At 33.8% G+C, this 22,876-nt stretch overlaps 2 protein-coding genes across 3 annotated transcripts in view; one reads left to right on the plus strand and one right to left on the minus strand.

The window, feature by feature from the left end:
* LOC111056347 (pseudouridine-metabolizing bifunctional protein C1861.05) overlaps positions 1 to 22,876 on the minus strand; it is a 416,552-nt gene that overhangs the window by 23,974 nt on the left and 369,702 nt on the right. The gene's annotated exons all lie outside the window — the stretch shown is intronic.
* The window catches only part of LOC111045954, a 342,136-nt gene continuing 322,621 nt past the window's right edge, over positions 3,362 to 22,876 (plus strand). The window contains exons 1-2 of one of the 2 annotated variants that reach the window (XM_039439778.1): positions 3,362 to 3,692; positions 16,297 to 16,447. The gene's annotated coding sequence lies outside the window, so the exon portion shown is untranslated. Of the gene's footprint in view, positions 3,693 to 14,553; positions 14,732 to 16,296; positions 16,448 to 22,876 lie in introns of those variants that run through there. The other variant, XM_039439777.1, reaches the window with a different exon arrangement.

Consider the following 22,876-nt stretch of genomic DNA (forward strand, 5'->3'; position numbering starts at 1 on the left):
AATTTTTTTCGGAAAGCAATACTTCCCTTACCTATGGTAATAGGGCAAGGAAAGTAAAAACACTTTCTTGGACCCAGGGGACCTTGAACCGTATAGAAATTTAGAAATTTGGGTACCTTAATTTTTTCTGAAAGTAATACTTTCCTTACCTATGGTAATAGAGCAAGGAAAGTAAAAAGTGCAGAGTGTGGTCTTCAGGGAGGAGGAACAGAGAAGGAGATGTGAACCCCACAACATCGAACAGCTGAGAAAGGATAGATCAGAAAGAATTAAATTGATGTAGGCACGGAGGCTAATGTAGCACCAGAACATAACATAATAATGACCTAAAATATTGATTAGCTCTCTCTCTCAAACGAGCTATTCGAAAAAAGAAGAAGAAAATAATCATGGATCTGTCTGCAATAAGAAATTCGAATGACCACTAACTAGTAGTTCTGTGAATAGTAGACCTCGCGAAGTTATAAACCGCAGCCTCCTCTTATACTGTCCATCAGAGTAAATCCTGTCTGTATGTCGTGTCGGCGAGATATCGGTGTGAAAACGGCTAATGGCTGTTCGGGTTGGTGTATCAAAAATGCTTACATCAAAAGCTGATCTCTTTCAAGACATACTGTCAACAGGACAGCCCGAGTTCAAAGCAGAGAAAGTTCGAGAGACAAAACTATGCTATTTTAGTCATTAATTGCATGCGTTATTGCACGCAATCAATAGTTCATTATTTAATAGTGCATAAAAATTGCATTCAATGAGGCATGCAATTAATAGTCTACACAGCTGCTGATCTTTTACCAAGTTACATTGACGTAATGAATTGCATGCGTCATGGCATACAATTTATAATCCACTCGACAGCTGATCTATGATGAATAATTCAATAGTCTGATTTTCTACTCTAATATAATTGGCGTATGAAGGAGGCTCCTTTTTCCTTTTATATTATCCTTGAAATGCAAAATTTCCAAAAACCTTGTATATAAGTCGACGCGCAATTTAAAAAGGAACATACCTGTCAAATTTCATGAAAATCTATCACCGCGTTTCGCTGAAAATGCGCAACATATAAACATTTAAACATAAAGAGAAATGCCAAACCGTCGACTTGAATCTTAGACCTCACTCTGCTCAGTCAATAATAATTATTGGGTTGGCGCCTGTAAAAACGCCTTAGTGCCAGACCACACTACGCGTTTTTCAAGCGTTTCTTTAGACGTTTTTTGAGGCGTCAACCCAATCACCCAATCGGAGAGCTTCCTACCCTGCCGACTCTAAAAATGCTGTCTGAAATCGCTTGAAAAACCGCTTAATATTGTCTGGCCTATATTTATTTATATACAAATACAATTCAGGTAAAAACAACAGGCATTCGCCCAAAACAGCTTTAAACCTTAATTTGGATTACACAGTCTAGAGGTTATGTAAGAATGATAACTTAATTCACACACTAATTTGAGTTCAAAAATTTATATGCCTCGACTTGAATCACTGGGCTCTCGACACAGAGATAGTCACTGGACAGTCAAAAGCATGGTGACCTCAGCTTTTTAAGCTATATCTGTGCGTGAATTCATTCTACTCTCCATTATGAGAGAATAATTTAGCCATCAAAGCCAGTTTCTCAAAATGGTATGATGAGTTCATCATTGTGATGATAAATTCGCCATTATGATATTTGATGATCCTATATCCGATTGATGATCATACCACAGCAGAGTCACATCTACCTCGATACCCTTTCTCAGAATGGACATCTTAAGGTCAAAACTTCACCGTTACATGTGAAACATTACAGAAATACCTAACTTTTGGCATATTTTGTCATTTTTCTTCTCTCAATATTTTTGTGAAACTATTCGGGTTGATATGATTCATCCTGTTATTTTACCATTACTGGTAAATATTTTAAACAATAATAATAATATCGAGGGACCTGGCTGGCTCAGGTCTGTTGTTAGATTTTTTGTGTAGTTGAGAAGTTGATATTGTGGTAATTATTCATATTGAATGAAAAAGACTAAGAAATTGTCTAAAAATCAAAGATTTAAATCCTAATAAATCTGTGGTTTTTTGACAATTTCTTAGTCTTTTTCATTAAATCTGTTGTTAGAGTTTTCAGTCGCAACTGATCAATTTCAGGGCCTCTGACATGACCTAACGACTGCTTCTTAGGCAACCGGGACCGACGAATTAACGTGTCCATCCGAAACACAAGATAAATATCTTGCCGGGGCCGGGATTTGAACCCGGGCATCTGAATATTATTATTATTATTAATTTTTTAAACGCTAGAACGTGAGTTTAATTTTGAAACACATGAATAATGAATCTGAATCTGAATACAAACCGTAATGGTAAGATACTATGGTCATAATTAGGTTTCAATTCTTGACATCTTGTAAGTGATAATATCATTATTGACCGAGAGAAGTGAGGTCTAAGATTCAAGTCGACGGTTTGGCATTTTCTTAATGTTAAAATGTTTAACTGTTTGAATGTTTAAATGTTTAAATGTTTAAATGTTTGAATGTTTAAATGTTTATATGTTTATATGTTTAAATGTTTAATGTTTAAATGTTTAAATGTTTAAATGTTTAAATTTTGAAATGTTCAAATGTTTAAATGTTTAAATGTTTAAATGTTAAAATGTTTAAATGTTTAAATGTTTAATGTTTAAATGTTTAAATGTTTAAATGTTTGAATGTTTAAATGTTTAAATGTTTGAATGTTTGAATGTTTAAATGTTTATATGTTTATATGTTGCGCATTTACGGCGAAACGCGGTAATAGATTTTCATGAAATTTGACAGGTATGTTCCTTTTCTAATTGCGCGTCGACGTATATACAAGGTTTTTGGAAATTTTGCATTTCAAGGATAATATAGAAGGGAAAATGAGCCTCCTTCATACGCCAATATAAGAGTAATAATCAGACTATAGAGTTATTCATCATAAATCAGCTGACAAGTGATTACACAGAAGTGTAAGCCAGTCTATTGCTGTATTTCCATAAGGTCTATAGTTTCAATCAGGTACTTGTGGATGAGAATACTGCGTGGTGTCTACTGTTCATAGAACTACTAGTAAATAGCATGATAAAGATGTAATGTACAGACTGTAATGTACAGTCTGTAAAGTGCAATGTGCAATTTGCATGTTCTATGCGCCACTTCTATGACCTGAGCGACTCGAATCTTGTTAGCTTGATATAAACTGACAAAATTCCTCATAATGACATCATAACATTGTTAACGTCAGAGGGAGGATATCTCGAGAGGGAGACTTCGAACTCTGAGGGAAATTTCCAGCGGAGGAGGTACTTTTCAGCCATCAAGTTGGCAACCGACGGAGGTCTGAGGGAGGCAGTTACGAAAAGGGAGTCAAACGTGACGGATGTAGAACTTCGCGCGCCGTAATCCGAACTACGCGATTTTTCAGTTCGATTATTTTTTTTCGACAACACCGCCGACCTATGTTTTGGCTCCCACATACCGTGCGCGTTTCGCCCGCCCATTGAACGACCAGTTGTGACCTATGGCTGCGAAGCCTGTAACTCGTGTGTTTAATAGATCGAAATAGTAGTCGTGTGACCGGTGACTGACTTGTAGATCGATAGGTGATGATGTTGATGATTATTTTGACGACGCCCAGGTGAAGAAAGTGATACACTACCGTCTTCAATCAAAAAATAAAAAGTATGTTTTGAAAAAATTAGAAAATCATAGTCAATTTGCACCACCTTTCCTAATCTTAGTTGCACCTCCTGAAATTTCTCCCACCACAAAAAATGACCTGGGAAAAAAATCATGTTCGATTCCAAACAACACTAGAAAACAATAAAATAGAAAAGAATGTTTGAAAAAGCTCAGAAATTTCCCTTAACTTTTCCCTATCAGTTGCACACTCTTACATAATACAGAGATCACAGAGGATGTAATCCTATACTATTAAACGAGCAACTTCTGTTTATATGTTTGAATGTTTGGATGTTCAGATGTTTGGATGTTTAGATGTTTGGATGTTTAGATGCTTGGATGTTTAGATGTTTATATGTTTGTATTTCACCGGATCTCGAAAACGGCTCTAACGATTCTCACGAAATTCAGAACATAGCAGGTTTATAATATAAAGATTCGATTGCACTAGGTCTCATCCCTGAGAAAACTCGCTGAAGGACATTAAAAGGATAATTATCATTCATCCTTGGAAAAAACTATAGTGAGGTCCACGTTATAATGGCAGTGGAGAAAGATGGGAGAACAATGTTGCCGATCCTCGGTCTTGTCAATGCCTTCTATGGACGGTAGCTCATTCAGGTTTATTGATGTAATAAAATACTTATTGATATGATAATCGAGGGATATCTAAAAAAACGCTCTATCCGACTGGAATACCTTATAAATTGGATGAAATTTGAAATTTATGCTGAACATTGATTCCCAAATTTTAAGATGATCATATAAAGCTCTCAATAATGCTTGAAACGATATTACAAAGAAGAAAATTTGGAGATAAATCACATTGAGATCTCAAAGTTTGAAATGTTTTCACAAAGAAATTAGGCCTCACCAACCTATAGTATTCCTATTATATTAAGCGAGCAATTTCTGTATGTTTATATTTTTATAATTGGTTATTCATATCAAAGAGATATGTATCTTTAAGGTCTTTAGTTTTATAATTTGTTTTGCAGTCATCCTATATGTCAGTGTTTTTTGTCATCCTATATGTCAGTATATTTGCAGTCAAATATAATATAATTATATATTAAGCAAGTAATTTCTGTATATCTGTTCATATCTTTATATCTGGTAAATAAAACAAAATAAAACTTGTAGCACCCTTTATTTATTAAAAAACTTAAAATAGTTGAACAACTAGTTTCGGTTCTAAAACCATCTTCAGGTTTCAGGTAGAACCGAAACTAGTTGTTCAACTATTTTAAGTTTTTTAATAAATAAAGGGTGCTACAGGTTTTATTTTGTTTTATTAATTTAAAAGCAGCCCATTTCAATAAGTGCTTTATATCTGGTTATTTATGTTCAACGGATCTCAAAAACGGCTCTACAGATTTTCACGAAATTTGGAACATAGTAGGTTTATGATATAAAAATTCGATTGCACTAGGTCTCATCCCTGGGAAACCTCGCCAAAGGACATGAAAAGGATAACAATTATTCATCCTTGGAAAAACAGATGATAATTTCATCGTCTGTCGAAACAGAAGATGCGTGTGTGGGAGAGAAACAGAATTATTTCCAGCTGTCTAATCAATCAGCGAGGAATATTATCATGGAGAAGCAATACAATAGCTTAAGTAGATATCCCATGATATAGGGAGTTTATGTCGTAACTTTTACTGTCATCTCAAGCCGATAGTCCACGTAGTTCTTTCCCTTGAAGCTGTGTGACACTGGTAGTCTCTCATATTGTGCTGTTCATACACTCTCACCCGGCCACAACAGTAAAATCGACAATAATCGGCTTGGGATAACAGTAAAAGTTGCGACATTAACTCATTATAACATGGGATATCTACTTACGCTATTGTTTCTCTATGATATTATCTAGAAATTTTAATCGACTTGATCAAAATAATCTGATTTGTTGAAATGACATGATAATCATTCTAAACTAGAGTATATCATAATTTTCCATCATCAGTTCCAACATCAGAAGTTAATCATTATTTTACAGTTTTAAGTGATTAGTGAGTGTTATTTTGTTATTCAATTTGGTTTGTAAATAATCTAAATTAGAACTTTTTTGTTTTCAAAATATAGTGCTTCCCCAATCATTTTAAAGAATTGTGTTCGGTTTATCAATAGACAATAAATAAACTAGTAGTTCTGAGAACAGTAGACCTCACGCAGTATTCTCATCCACAAGTACCTGATTGAAACTATAGACCTTATGGAATACAGCAATAGACTGGCTTCTCCACACATCTATGTAATCACTTATCAGCTGATTTATTATGAATAATTCTATAGTCTGATTTTTACTCTAATATTGGCGTATGAAGGAGGCTCCTTTTTTCTTTCCTATTATCCTTGAAATGCAAAATTTCCAAAAACCTTGTATATACGTCGACGCGCAATTAAAAAAGGAACATACGTGTCAAATTTCATGAATATCTATTACCGCGTTTCGCCGTAAATGCGCAACATATGAACATTTGAACATTTAAACATTAAGAGAAATGCCAAACCGTCGACTTGAATCTTAGACCTCACTTCGCTCGGTCAATAACGAACGAAGCTCGGTGCCTCTATGTTATGATATTATTTCAAGTACCTCGAGAGTTATTATTTTGAAGTGATCATTTTGAAGACTGTCTCAGCTCTTGTTAAATATATGTTGACACCACACTGGAGTGTTTGTTGAAGCAGTATATAGAACAAACAATAAGTATATATTGCATATAACATTATTATGTATATATGTAGAGCAAACAATACATGTCCACACAGTTTGCCTTAATCCACGGATGATTTTGAGAGCCAGAGCACTCGAGACATTTACATAGATTTCTCACGAACAAGCTCTTATTCCAGAATACTTTGCCAACAATGTATGGAATAGAGTAATTGAAAATAGTTCCCTGTTGCATTATAATCTGACTGAAACTATTCTGAAATTCTGGCACACATGAACTATAGTGAGGTCCACGTTATAATGGCAGTGTTTGATTAGCAATGGTATTGTTATCGTTGTCTATCATTCATAAAGCGGATTTGCGCTATCTCTTTCTCGCTTTGCTCTGTTGCAAGATCGTCTTTCAACAATGTAGAATTAGTAATTAATTAACGAATACTTCATCTAATCATGAAAATTCATTATGGAGTTATTGAAAAATATAATTTCTTGCTTTTTAAAATATAATTGATTATTTTTAGAATAATAGTCTAATAGAATTAATGATAAATCAACAAAATATTTCATCTTAATCATGAAATTTCATTATTAAATTATTGAAAAATATTATTTCTTGCTTGAAAAAATATAATTAATTATTTTAAACGAGAATGAACAGGTTATATTACATCAATAAACCGGTATCAGTTTCCCTCCATAGAAGGCATTGATAAGACAAAGGATTGGCAATGTTGTTCTCCTATCTTTCTCCACTGCAATTATAACATGGACGTCAAAATAGAAACCTTTTATCAAATTGAATTTAGATCAATTTGGGTTATGATATTGGCTCTGGGTTATGATGTTGAATTTGGATCAATTAAGAGGCCAAACTTCAATTATCAATATTACATGTTTTTCAATAATTGATCAGCGATTAGGCTAACATCAATATTTTCTATAACATCAGTAACTTCTTTTTCGCCACACTTGGATGTAATGAGCTGGTTTACGTGCGTCATATGGAGGCCGAAAGTGATTGTTTTCCGACCAGGCCGGTAAAACTTTACGGCCCTAGGGCTGTAAAATGACCTTGAATAACAGCTGATCGTGTCCGATCTCACAAAAATCATAGAGAGATAATCTCATAATGACTGTAATAATCTATATAATTATGTATCGTGAATCGCGGTATTATGTCTATAATATATATTTTATAAATTACTGTTTCATAATTTAATATTTATTATTGTGTTTTTGATATCAAACAATAGAATATGATGATATATCTCCATAGCCTCAACAATATAATGTGGTTACATTGTCCATTGTCAGAAAGGTACGTATCGCAAGTATTTAAAAGTGAAGAATCGAATTTGAATTCAAAGTACAATAATTGTATCAATATTTAAAAGTGAGGTAGAGTAATAATTGTTTCTTTTTATTATCGAATTCCACTTCTTAATGCAATACAATCAACAATAATTATAAGCAAATACAGCACAGATCTGAAGTTTAAGGTAAGCCTACTGGTAAAACTCAGCCTTGACTGAAAATTCCTATTAATTTTTCCGTAATTCATTATTAAAACTTTTAGATAATTTTTCTTCATATTAAACCATATAGAGAAAACATTAGGCCCACTCAAGATTGAATCTTCGACCTCACTTCGCTCGGTCAATAACGAGCGAAGCACGGTGCCCTGATATTATGATATTATTTCAAGTACCTGGAGAGTTATTATTTTGAAGTGATCATTTTGAAGACTGTCTCAGCTCTTGTTAAATATAGGACATCACACTGGAGTGTTTGTTGAAGCAGTATGTAGAACAAACAATAAGTATATATTGCAAAGAACATTATTATGTATATATGTAGAGCAAACAATACAATACATGTCCACACAGTTTGCCTTAATCCATGGATGATTTTGAGAGCCACAGCTCTCGAGACATTTACATGATATTCTCACAAACAAGCTCTTATTCCAGAATACTTTGCCAACAATGTATGGAATAGAGTAATTGAAAATAGTCCCATGTTGCATTATAATATGTCTGAAACTATTCTGAAATTCTGGCACACATGAACTATAGTGAGGTCCACTTTATAATGGCAGTATTTGACTAGCAATGGTATTGCTATCCTTGTCTATCATTCAACAAAGCAGATAGCGCTATCCCTTTCTTGCTTTGCTCAGTTGCAAGATCGTCTTTCAACAATGTAGAATTAGTAATTAATTAACGAAATACTTCATCTTAATCATGAAAATTCATTATGGAGTTATTGAAAAATATAATTTCTTGCTTTTTAAAATATAATTGATTATTTTTAGAATAATAGTCTAATAGAATTAATGATAAATCAACAAAATATTTCATCTTAATCATGAAATTTCATTATTAAATTATTGAAAAATATTATTTCTTGCTTGAAAAAATATAATTATTCATTTTAAACGAGAATGAACAGGTTATATTACATCAATAAACCGGTATCAGTTTCCCTCCATAGAAGGCATTGATAAGACAAAGGATTGGCAATGTTGTTCTCCTATCTTTCTCCACTGCAATTATAACGTGGACGTCACTATAGAAACCTTTTATCAATTGAATTTAGATCAATTTGAGTATAATAAATAATTAATATAATTATTGATTTTAATCATTGATATAATTCAATTTGGTTATGATATTGGCTCTGGTTATGATATTGAATTTGGGTCAATTAAGAGGCCAAACTTCAATGATCAATATTACATGTTTTTCAATAATTGATCAGCAATTAGGCTAACATCAATATTTTCTATAACATCAGTAACTGCTTTAGCAGCTATTATACACCTATACATTTATTTCCAGCTCATTCATATTACTTTTGGACAAAATTTGAACTTGACCTTTCAACAGTAAAAACATAACCTATTTTTTCTGACATGTCTATCATTATCAAAATTTGGGAATAGAATAGGTTTGGGCTATGCCTGTTGTTTTTCCCCAATCATACTTATATGATTTGTTATTATACCCGCAAATAAATAAATAAATAAATGAATAAATAAATAAATGAATGAATAAATAAATAAATATAGGTGTATAGACGTTAGCCAATCAGCATCAAAATCTATTTACCATAGTAACGAATATATTGTTACAGTGAGGTCCACGTTATAATGGCAGTAAAGAAAGATAGGAGAGCAGTGTTGCCGGTTCTCTGCCTTGTCACTGCTTTCTACAGAGGATAGCTGATACCGGTATATCTGATGTGATATCAACAGTTCATCCTTATTCAAAATAATAATCTTATATATCTGAGAAATATATTTACCTCACTAGAAAAATTATTATCAGTATTGAAAGTGAAATGTGACTCATAACTCATAAGTAAAGCTAGTAGATCTTGAACTAAGAACTCATATATGATAATTATTATCTCAACCCAATATTAATGTTCTGACTATTTCAATTTTTGAAGAGATTTTCAATTTCATAATCTACCATTTCATCCTATCATAATAATTATAAAGTAGGCTATGTTCATTTTCTATGTAGAATAGACTATAATATATCATATCTGTGAAGGATAGCCTACATTACCAGATTACAATAATTTTTGAGAACAGATTATTTATGAACCAATGCATGCAAAAATATTGAATTTGAGAAATTGATTAGGATTAATATTAAATTCAATGAATTGATAAATAATACTCACCATTATTCACAAAAGTTTCAGTCTCATCATCACATAAATCTTCTATTTCAGAGAGATCACCTCGTTCCAGAATATCTAATATTTCATTTGCACTCAATTTCTCCCTATCTTTCCGCACAGCAGCACTTTCATTGTCCATTAGATTAGACATTCTTTGAACTAATTCACCATAAAAACACGGGTTTTTTGAATAAATTACTGTTTGAATTACTTATAGATGTTCACGGACCAAAACAAAAAGTCAATTTTATTGTGAAACATAACCTCACTGTAGCATGTGCTGGAAGTTTCTGTTGGCGCCACCAGTCACAATGTCCCATATGTAGCACGATACTTTGTCAACCATTTTCATACAGAAAACAAGGAAAAACTACACAAATATATTTTTCCTATACAATTCATATATTTTATAATCCTAAAAAAAATATTATGACATCATGTAAGTATTACAAATAAGAGAAAAAAATTATTCATTCCAACATGTTGCTACTAAGTAACAGCTGGCTAATGTGTGGTGGTTTGAGTGTCTCTATTAGTTATTATTCTTGCATATAGAGTGTGCTGGCTGTAGCATACTGTTCAATCGTCCTATTTCTGGAACATTGTGACTGACAATCTACCAATTCCAAGTATCTGGTTGGCATGGATGGAAGAAATTGTATCGTGCTAGATATAGCACGCTGTGACTGAAAGGATGTTCATTACTGTCTTACATGACAGCCATTAGCATCCAACACTACATATTATGCTAAATGGGAATCCTGAGGTCTCATATTCACTTTAAAGTGCCAGTATTGGTTGAATGGGGAGCTTTCAAATTAGTCATGAGGCAAGACACACACCAGTTAGTCAAGACAAGACAAGACACGTTTAGTCACAATACTTTACATAGTTGCTTATGAAGACATGTCTAATTGCAATGACTAATCAGTGTGTGTTGTGTCATAAGCAACTATGTGAAGTATTGTGACTAAACGTGTCTGATTATGTCGCCTAGTCTTGACTAAGGCTAGGCACACACCAGTAAGTCAAGACAAGACACGTTTAGTCACAATACTTCACATAGCTGCTTATGAAGACATGTAAAATTGCAATGACTAATCAGTGTGTGTTGCGTCGTAAGCAACTATGTGAAGTATTGTGACTAATCGTGACTAGTCTTGTCTTGACTAACTGGTGTGTGCCTAGCCTAAGAGAAGCTGATTACAACACAGTTTTCTGTCTCTATTAATACTACTTTATAGTGAGGTCCACGTTATAATGGCAGTGCTTGATTAGCAATGGTATTGCTATCCTTGTCTGTCATTTAACGAAGCGGATAGCGCTATCACTCTCTTGCTTTGCTCTGTTGCCAGATCGTCTTTAAACAATGTAAATTAATAATTAATCAACAAAATACTTCATCTTAATTATGAAATTATTGAAAAATATAATTTCTTGCTCAATAAAATATAATTGATTATTTTAAACGAGAATGTACCATTAATCTATATATATAAAAGCGAAATGGCACTCACTCACTGACTGACTGACTGACTGACTCACTCACTCGCAGAACTAAAAATCTACCGGACCAAAAACGTTCAAATTTGGTAGGTATGTTCAGTTGGCCCTTTAGAGGCACACTAAGAAATCTTTTGGCAATATTTTAACTCTAAGGGTGGTTTTTAAGGGTTTAAAGTTCGTCTTTTAGCATGTATATTCTTCTTATTTTCTCAATTATAATTGAAAAATGTCCATACCATATGCTAATATAGAACTATAATGTAGAGAGAGAGAGTAGGCTACCTCTTCGAAACAGTTGTTAACTGGTAACTAGATTAATAATTTTGTCAGGTTGGCATTAAGTTGAGTTGTCTTTGTTAGGTTGGCACCAAGTTGAAGATTGAAATGCATTCATCCAGGACCTCCTAAATACCAATTTATCAAGATTGTGAAAATTAGCGTTTTCTCTGCTTTCTCTGCGTTTCTCTATCGCGAAAAATTGATTGGGCACTGCTACTTCAATCAGAGCTATTCCTGGGAATATTATATTACTAGCCGTCAGGCTCTCTTCGCTCGCCATATCCGTTTAGCCAGAAGTTCAGTCTGGACCCCCGACTGGATCGTCCATATGATAAAAATGCTCAAATGAAAAATGCAGGCGAGCGAAGCGAGAGGCGGAGCCCCCTGGCTAGACGGATGTGGCGAGCGAAGCGAGCCTGACGGCTAGTATATCAATAAACCTGTATCAGCTACCGTCTATAGAAGGTGCATTGGAATGGCATTGACAAGACTGTGGATCAGCAACGTTTACCTCTCATCTTTCTCCACTCCCATTATAACGTGGACCTCACTATAGTAAAATTCACTTAACAAACTTCCAGCATTGGTTTAATGGGAAGCATAGATGTGATGAAATGCTCAATGAAATGCTCAAAGTTTTAAATGAATGTTAACACATAAAGCCCCCTAATTTACTGTTCATTATCGAGCTTAGCGGGCTGCCTATCCTATTACTGACAGGGGTAAATCACACCCACACTTTCAACAAGTAGTAAAGCCTACCTAATTATAAGGGACACTAATTAATTTGCCAATACAAATTACCATGTCAGGGGGACATGTGTCCCAATTACTATATGGTCGAATTCATTCCAAAATGCCATTACTGGTTAAACTGACTGTGTTAGTGGTATTTAGCTACATAGTAGACTTCAAAGTATAGAAGTTTTGTATCAAATTATGGTGTTGTGTATCAAGTTGAGATGATACTGTACCATTTTTTGTTGATACTGTATCATGTGGGGTGATACTGTATCATTTTATGGTAATACTGTATGATTTATGGTGATATCATAAAGAAGAAAAAGATATCCCATGATGTGTACTGTAGAATTCATTCAAAGTTTGGAAGTTTTGTATCAATATTTATGGTGTTGTGTATCAATTTGATATGATACTGTATGATATTGTGTTGATACTGTATCATGTGTTGTGATACAGTATCATTCATGGTGATATCATAGAGAAGAAGAAGATAGCATAAGAAGATATCCCATGATTTGTAGAATTCATTCAAAGTTTGGAAGTTTTGTATCAATTTCTATGGTGTTGTGTATCAAGGTGAGATGATACTGTATCATGTGTGGTGATACTGTATCATTCATGGTGATATTATAGAGAAGAAGAAGATAGCATAAGAAGATATAACATGATTTGCAGAATTCATTCAAAGTTTGGAAGTTTTGTATTAATATTTATGGTGTTGTGTATCAAGTTAGGATGATACTGTATCATATTTTGTATAATTATACTGTATCATGTGGGGTGATACCATAACATGTGGTGGTAATACTGTAGCATTTATGGTGATACTATAGAAAAAGATAGCATAAGAAGATATCCCATGATTTGTAGAATTCATTCAAACTTTGGAAGTGTTGTATCAATATTTATGGTGTTGTGTATCAAGTTGAGATGATCCTGTATCATATTGCGTTGATACTGTATTATGTGTAAGCAAAAGCCTAACCTCATGTCAGAGGCCCTGAAATTCATCAGTTGCGATCTGGAAACTGTGACACCAGACCTGAGCCAGCCAGGTCACTCGATATTATTATTATCACCTCTATATCCTACCCTTTTATCTTAAACACATAATTAAATTCAATCTTTCAGGCTATGTTCATAAAATTTTATAGACAGGATAAACTGAAATCAAGAAGAATTGAGACTTTCTGTGAGAAAGTGTCTTTGCTCGACTTTTAGAAGCTGTCAACTTGGAGTATTTCTCCAGATTATTATTGTCATTGTAGGTGATATTTAATGGGAAAACAGCTGTTCATGAACGAATTTTTTTAATCATTGATTAAGTATTTTCATCCAACAGTTTAAATGACTGAACATAATGATTATTGTTTTTTGGAGTTGATATTGACTGTGGAGACAGCTAGCAGTTCATGATTGAAATCATTTTCATCTTCAATTGTCTATTTTCATCCAACTGTTCAAATGAATCAGAACGATAATAATAATTGACAAGTATTAATCAATCAATTATTGATAAGTATCTCCAACCAACATTTCAAATTGATAAGCACAATAATGATTGATTTTTGAAGATGATATAAAATAGAAAAACAGTAGCTCACAATTCAAATTATCTTATTCATTGATTGAGTATTTTCATACAACAGTTCAAATGAATCAGCAAAACAATTATGTTTCTTTGTCGGTGATATTGTTAATGAGCTATTAACAGCATCTAATTATTGAAAATATTTTCTCAATCTATTTTTTTATTTGTGGATACAATTACAAACCATATGAATATGATTAGGAATGAACAACAGACTGAACCCAAAACTATTCTATTTGTAATAGTGTGAGAACAATAATTGATGAATATTGTCTGATAATTTGACAACGCAGAGTGGCGTGACTCGCTCCCGTGGATCACTCTCACTCTCTCTCTCTCTCTCTCACCGTCTCTTCCATTTCAGTCGCTGTAACTTGGTGTTGGATGACACTATTGTCTTAGTAAAGGCTACAGCGTTACTGTACATGATTATTAGCATTTTAAAATTGATTTTTCCTGCTGGATTGAGAATTGTAGTCAGACGTAGTTGAGCAGTGCTTGTGTACGGTGCTATGGTTTCGTTTACTCTGATTGTGCATTTGGGTGAGTGTTTAATAAACTATGGAAATTCATTAGATCCATCGTTCAGTTCATTACAAAATTCATTATTCAAACTCTAAGACTATCTTTTCACCCGCTATCACCCAGGATTATCAAAATTTATTTCAAAAAGTTATTACTTTCAAATTCCAGTGTATACAGAGAAAGAGAGAGAGCGAGAGAGATGGCAAATTTTTTTTTGTATTACATAGAATGTGAATTGTTTAATTAATCGAGATTTTTCTGTAACTTATTGACTGCTCAGTAATGCAGTGTTGTGCTATTGATGCCAGTAGATTGTTTAGCTCTGTCCCTTTTATTGCCATTATGATTTTTACTTACTCCCAGTTTTGTTTTCTATAATGAGCTTGTTTTATTGAATGTGTTTTGTGTTATGTAGAAGGTGAATTGTTTATTAATCGATATTTTACTGTAACTTGTTGTTTGCACTGTAATGCAATGTTTTGCTATTGATAACTATTAGATTGTTTAGGTTTGTCCCTTTTATTGTTATTATGAGTTTATCTTACTCCCAGTTTTTCTTACTTAATGAGCAGATTATTGAAATTTCCTTACGTTATGTGTTCGATATTCATGAGTAGAGCAGAAAGAGGAGTCCTGGCACAGAAAACTTGATCATGTTGGTTGTTGATGTTTTGCTTTAATCTTTGGGAACTTTTGCTTTTAAGTAGTGCTCAGAGAGACACATATTAAGTAAACTGAGGATAATGGAACTCAATTTGATTTACTATAGAATTTAGTTGATTTTGTTTAATGGTGATGTTTTGCTTTAATCTTTGGGAACTTTTGCTTTTAAGTAGTGCTCAGAGAGACACATATTAAGTAAACTGAGAATAATGGAACTCAATTTGATTTTCTATAGAATTTAGTTGATTTTGTTTAATGGAATTAAGTTTGATCTTTCAGTGGGATTTAGTTTGATTCTTTCATGGAATTTAATTTGATCTTCAATGAAATGTAGTCCTATTGTTAACGGATTGTTAACGGATGTTTGTTAGTTGAAACTTGCTTGTAACTTGTGTGAAACCATGGGGATTAGTGTCAAATGATATTCTTATCGATATAAATTGGGTAATGAATTTATCTTTATCCCAGCTTGTGTCCTGGTTATTGCGTCTTAGTCATTAAGTTTACCCCATTGTAAGAGTAGCCTTGAGGAGTTCTGCGCTGGTTACATATTCATACAATTTGATAATGAATAACATGTCCGAAAAATAGGTTATGCTTTTACTGTTGAAGGATCAATTTAACTTAATTGATTGAGTATTTTCACCCACGGTATTTAGATGAAAAGGGTAGGGGTCATGAAATGTGTGCGCAGTGGCCAGCCACCTAGATTGCGTCATCGCCACCAACCGAGGTTTTTAACAACTATTGACAATTTATGAAACTTATTTATTAAAAACAGATGATTGGATATAAAATGACGTCAGCTACACCGGAAATTTAGCAAAAACATGTGCGTGACACCTACCGTATTCTTCTATTTACTGTGTTTTCACCCAACATTTCAAATTGATAAGCACGATAATTGTTTCTTTTTTCAGGTGATATTGAATGGAAAAACAGCAGTTTGTGATTGAAATTAGCAGTGAGTGGATGACAGACCATCCTGACGCGAGTGGCTGACGCATCACACTGCCTATGACATGCTCTCATCTCACATTTCACTCAACTGACGCCATCTTTACATAAAAGGTGAGCTAATATTAAACTCTCATTGATTTACCCTCGAATTCACCCTTAAATTCAGCCTTGAATTTATGCTCTAGGTGTGAACAGAACGATAAATATAGATGGTAAATAATAGGAATAAATATAACGATAAATATAGTCGCGGTAAATATAGATGCCACTTAACTGTTGTTCAATGATGAAAACTTTTTAGATTCATTGATATAGATAAATAAGAATAGAATAGAATAGTCATGGAATAATTATTTGCCTGCATGGACTGCTGATCCGTGCACAGGGAAAGAGTACCTAATCTATACAGGTAACAAATAGTGTAAAAACTGCAATCAATAACTTATATTCATTCAAGTTTAGCCTATAAAAAAATATGTTAAATGCTGTATGAATGTATAAATACAAACTGTATCAACGACGATTCACACAGCACAAGTACCCGACTCAGAAAACATCATCTTCTGGTGAGCTATCTGAACTAACAATTTAACAAAATTAAATAGAATGTAGAATATAAAAGCAGAATATAAATGATGATAATTATAATAAATAAAAGAAACTCAAGTGAGGCATGAAGGGCTTGAAACACAAAATCACAATCCAGTGAGGTTTGTGGATGAATATGTGCCAATTGCTTAGTGTCACCTATATGACGATTCCAGCAGCGCCGCGGTGGCCACCTGGCCGATTGAGCGGTGCCAAAAACCCACTCTTTTTTTGTAGGCGGCAGCACCAAGTTCTTCTGCATCTATGATTGTTTGTGGGAGGTTTCAATAAATCAAATGGGCAAGTAGAAAGGGATTACTGTTCAGTGACGTTAAGGTTGATCTGGGAAAGTTATATCCATAATTTATTTGGTGTCTGGTTTGATAATCATGTTGTAAGTTTGTAAAGATATTAGTTTTATTTGTTTTTATAAATGTGAGGATGGATTTCAAGTGAAGTAAAGTAACGCTAGCAAGCTGAAACTTACATAATCGTTCTGCTCGTATCCTTAGTGCCGGTTGCACAACAGCCACTTACATTTTAACTGTGATTAATTCCATGAGAACTAAACAGAGAAGCCGTCTTTTCAGAATCGCCTTCTCTGATTGGTTCTCGCGAAATTAATCACGGTTAAAATTTAACCGGCTGTTGTGCAACCGGGTCTCAGAGCAATTAAAGTTCGATCAGTCCGACTTTCAATATTCACTCCTCAAAATTATTTATTTTTTTGCTTCAAATCTTTTAGGGTACGAACAGAAGGTAGATATGTCGATTTCAGCTCTTTATCTTTCTATCCTTCTATATCTTTCCTATCTATAACAATGACTAAAAAAGGTTTTATCATTATATAGATGCTTATTAGTGAGGTCCACGTTATAATGGCAGTGTTTGATTAGCAATGGTATTGCTAATCTTGTCTATCAGTCTACAAAGCTGATAGCGCTATCTCTTGCTATGTTGCCAGATCGTCTTTTAAAAAAAGTAGAATAAATAATTAATTAACAGAATATTTCATCTTAATTATTAAATTATTCAAAATGTAATTTCTTGCTTAATAAAATATAATTGATTATTTTAAACGAGAATGAACAGTTAATATTACATCAATAAACCTGTATCAGCTACCGTCTATAGAAGTGGATCGGCAACGTTGTTCTCCTATCTTTCTCCACCACCATTATAACGTCGACCTCACTATAAGTTATCTTAAGTACTACTGTATTACGAGAATCATGAAAAAATGCTGGAGTAGAAAAGAAAAATTCCGAAAGAAAAATCAAGATAAATTACTATCAGCTGAGATCGTCACTTTATTATGCAGATTGGAGAGGGCGCGAGTGACAAATTAAAAAATCACGCATAATTTTTTGATCGAAGAAGTGTTTGGGATGATTGATGATCACCTATCCAACGCTTTCACCGAAAGAAGTAACTCAACCTGAGTGCGTCGTGGTGGACCTAGAGACCTCCTCCTCATAAATTCCCTCCATCCTCCTTATAAATTCCCTCACTCCTCCACCAAAATTCCCACCACCAAGATTCCCTCACCACTCCTCCAAAATTTCCTCCACCTTTCTCCAAAATTCCCTCACCAATCCTCCAAAATTCCCTCCACCATTCTCCTTGAACCACTCCTTTTGATAAAATCCCTCCCTTCTCATAAACTTTTCCCCCTCCACTACCCAACCTGTCTGTCATCTCTCCAATGATGGATTGGCTGAAATTCAATAATAATATAATTTTAGTTTTGCAAGGCCTGGTTTTGTTAGAGGTAGTAACCTCCTGAAACCATGAAAGTTTCACGGTAGGTTGCACTTGTGTGTGTGTGTGTGGTGTGTGTGTGTGTGTGTGGTGTGTGTGTGTGTGTGTGTGTGTGTGTATGTGTGTGTGTGTGTGTGCAGAAGGAGGTTCTTGTAGAGATAGGAAAAAGTGCAGGTTAAGAGATTAGAAATTAATCCTGGTGATGCCAGCTGATTGAGGCACACTTGGAGACGAGCGGAGCGAGTTCTCTGACGTCCATAGCGTTCCTTTTCTGCTTGTTGTGAGGATACCATCGGCTCTTATGGGGTTTTTCACACTCAGTGCCGGTTAAATTTTAACCGTGATTAATTCCACGAGAACCAATCAGAAAAGCCGTCTTTACAAAAACGCCTTCTCTGATTGGTTCTGGTGAAATTAAACAAAATATATTAATAATATATATTTGACACATTGTGAGACCGGACTCCCCAAACTATTACAGTTTCGTCTGAGAGACGTTTTGATAGGATAGATTGAAAATGATAAAACTTTAAAAATTAAAAATGACAAAAGCAGAGATACCCTGCTCATATTCCAAACTGAAGAAATAAATTCAATGTAAAATCGGGCTATTTGGCTTACTACTGTACAAAATAGTAAAAAAAGTCAGTAATACTATAAAAAGTCCAGGAGATGGTCAAAAAATTACTTAAATTACAAATCAATTCATTGCCAACAAGTATTAAATCAGTTTTTGTTATTAAATAGATGGAGCAGTGGTAATTTTTGTCAACCATGAAGATGGCGAACCTGCCGAAAGATCTCGTTATCACAGTAAGTGCCGGTTGCACAAAAGCCGGTGAAAATATAACCGTGATTAATTCCACGAGAACCAATCAGAGAAGCCGTCTTTACAAAAGCTCCTTCTCTGATTGGTTATCGTGGAATTAATCACGGTTAAAATTTAACCGGCTGTTGTGCAACCGGGCCTCAGACTTCATCCATAATCTTATATAATATAATAAAGGAAAGAATTGGCTTATAATATACGTACCATGTAGGAAAATCACCAATATAATAAAAATATCGAGTGACCTGGCTGGCTCAGGTCTGGTGTCAGAGTTTTCAGATCGCAACTGATCAATTTCAGGGCCTCTGACATGTCCTAACGACAGCTTTTCAGGCAGCCGGTACCGACAACTTAACGTGTCCATCCGAAACACAGGAGTGGCCCGAGATAAATATCTTGCCCGGGCCGGGGTTTGAACCCGGGCCTCTGAATCATAAAGCCACTTTATCAATGACGCCTCATCACGTCTGAGCTTTTCAAGTTATTAACTTGAAATTATTCTTATAGATTCTTAATTGACCGAGCGAAGTGAGGTCTAAGATTCAAGTCGACGGTTTGGAATTTCTCTTAATGTTTAAATGTTCATATGTTGCGCATTTACGGCGAAACGCGGCAATAGATTTTCATGAAATTTGACAGGTATGTTCTTTTTTAAATTGCGCGTCGACGTATATACAAGGTTTTTGGAAATTTTGCATTTCAAGGATAACATAAAAGGAAAAAGGAGCCTCCTTCATACGCCAATATTACCGTAAAAATCAGACTATAGAATTATTCATCATAAATCAGCTGTCTAGTGGACTATAATACTACCCGTTCAAAAACAATGTTGTAGACAGTTGCAGCCAGACCTGATAACAGCGCTCACACTCACATTCCAGGACGACACGTCATGGTACGATATAGGACAGAAAGCTCTATGTTCATTTAGAATTTTTTCTAGACATTTTTAATTGATAAATTATTTATTAATTTTTGAGAAAACATAACAACAGGTCAATGTAACTCACTGAACGCGAGGTCTACTGTTCACAGAACTACTATTTTATCGAGGATGGTTATAGGTCTATTTTAGATACTTCAGAATTTCTGTAGGTCAAGTTTTTAGTTGAACCCTTGCGAATCAAGTAATTTACCGAGGATGGTTGTAGGTCTATTTTAGATATTTCAGTAGGTCAAGTTTCCAGTTTGTCAAGTTTTTGATTAAACCCTTGCGAATCAAGTCATTTACCGAGGATGGTTATGGGTCTAGTTTAGATATTTCAGTAGGTCAAGTTTCCAGTTTGTCAAGTTTTTGATTAAACCCTTGCGAATCAAATAATTTACCAAGGATGGTTGTAGGTCTATTTTAGATACTTCAGAATTTCATCAAGTCAAGTTTCCAGTTTGTCAAGTTTTTAATTAGACCCTTACGAATCAAGTCATTACTATACAGTGGTGGACCAAAATTGAGTGGAATATCATTGGTAATTATGATTGGTTTTCACATATTAGAACTAAGGACCGTTTGCACAGTCAAAGCTTGAAATGAATTTAATCAGCTGATGGCTTGGACTCTGAATGAATCACATTATAACGAACGAGACTACATTATGAATTCAATCCAGTTTAGAATAAAATTTAGTTTGAACCAATGTACCTAGAATACAATAAAACACTTATTGAAATGGGCTGCTTTTAAATTAATAAAACAAATACAACTTGTAGCACCCTTGTTTATTATAAAAACTTAAAATATTTGAACACGACTAGTTTCGGTTTTGAGAACCTGAGGATGGTTTTTAAAAACCGAAACTAGTCGTGTTCAAATATTTTAAGTTTTTATAATAAACAAGGGTGCTACAAGTTGTATTTGTTTTATTAATCTAGAATACAATGTATTCTATAGTGAGGTCTACGTTACTAGTAGTTCTGTGAACAGTAGACCTCACGCAGTATTCTCATCCACTAGTACCAGATGTCAACTGTTTTAAATGTTAACAAACTCAGTTCACGTTTGAATTTGTATTTCATATAATATAATTCATCCAGTTCCGTGATGATCTTTCTATCTGATGGAAATTAATTTTTTAGAATCAAAAATATTATAATTCCTCCAGCATTATGAAGTTCATTTGTTTATTCTTATTCGCCTATTAAATTAGTTTTTTCGAATGTGAGAATATTAATACTGATGGGCACGCATAATAATACCATGACTGCAAAACAAAATATTGAAACCAAAGACCTTAAAGCTGCGATTAGACCAAATTTATTAAAAAAAATGTTAATAACTCAATCCTTTTAGATTATATTAGATTGAACATAACTTATCATACACATGATGAACATATGTGTTTGTCAACTTCCGTTCAATCTAATAGAATCTATAAGGATTGAGTTATAACCAACCATTTTGTTAATAACTTTGGTGTAAACCCAGCTTAAAGCTGATGCATACCTCTTTAATGTCTTTGATTGAAACTATAGACCTTATACAAATACAGTAATAGACTGGCTTCTCCACACATCTGTGTAATTACTTGTCAGCTTTATGATGAATAATTCTATAGTCTGATTTTTACTATATATTGGCGTATGAAAGAGGCTCCTTTTTTCCTTTTATATTATCCTTGATATGCAAATTTCCAAAAAACCCTGTAATATACGTCGACGCGCAATTTAAAAAGGAACACTACCTGTCAAATTTCATGAAAATCCATTACCGCGTTTCGCCGTAAATGCGTAACATATAAATATATAAACATTTAAACATTAAGAGAAATGCCAAACCGTCGACTTGTATTTTAGACCTCACTTCGTTCGGTCAATTAAGCGAGCAATTTCTTTATATATCTGGTTATTTTTATATCTGGTTATTTATGTTCTACGGATTTCGAAAACTGCTCTAACGATTTTCACGAAATTAGGAACATAGTAGGTCTATGATATAAAGATTCGATTGCACTAGCTATCATTCATTCTTTGGAAAACTCGCTGAACGACATTAAAAAGATAATAATTATCCTTTATTCATCCTTGGAAAACAGATGATAATTTCGTCGTCTCTCGATAACAGAAGATGCGTGTGCCTGTGTGGGAGAGAGACAGAATTATTTCCAGCTATGTAATCATAATCAATCAGCGAGAAATTTTATCTAGCTAGACAATTTTTTTTAATCGATTTGATCGACATAATCTGATTTGTTGACATGACATGATAATTCTCCTAAACTAGAGTATATCATACTTTTCAAAGTTGATCATAATTTGACAAGTTCAAGTGATTAGTGAGTGTTATTTTGTTATTCAATTTGGTTTGTATATAATCCAAATTATATTTTTTGTTTTCAAATCTTGAACAGAAAATTAAACCTGAATTC

Source organism: Nilaparvata lugens, chromosome 13, assembly GCF_014356525.2.
Source record: "Nilaparvata lugens isolate BPH chromosome 13, ASM1435652v1, whole genome shotgun sequence".
NCBI lineage: Eukaryota > Metazoa > Arthropoda > Insecta > Hemiptera > Delphacidae > Nilaparvata > Nilaparvata lugens.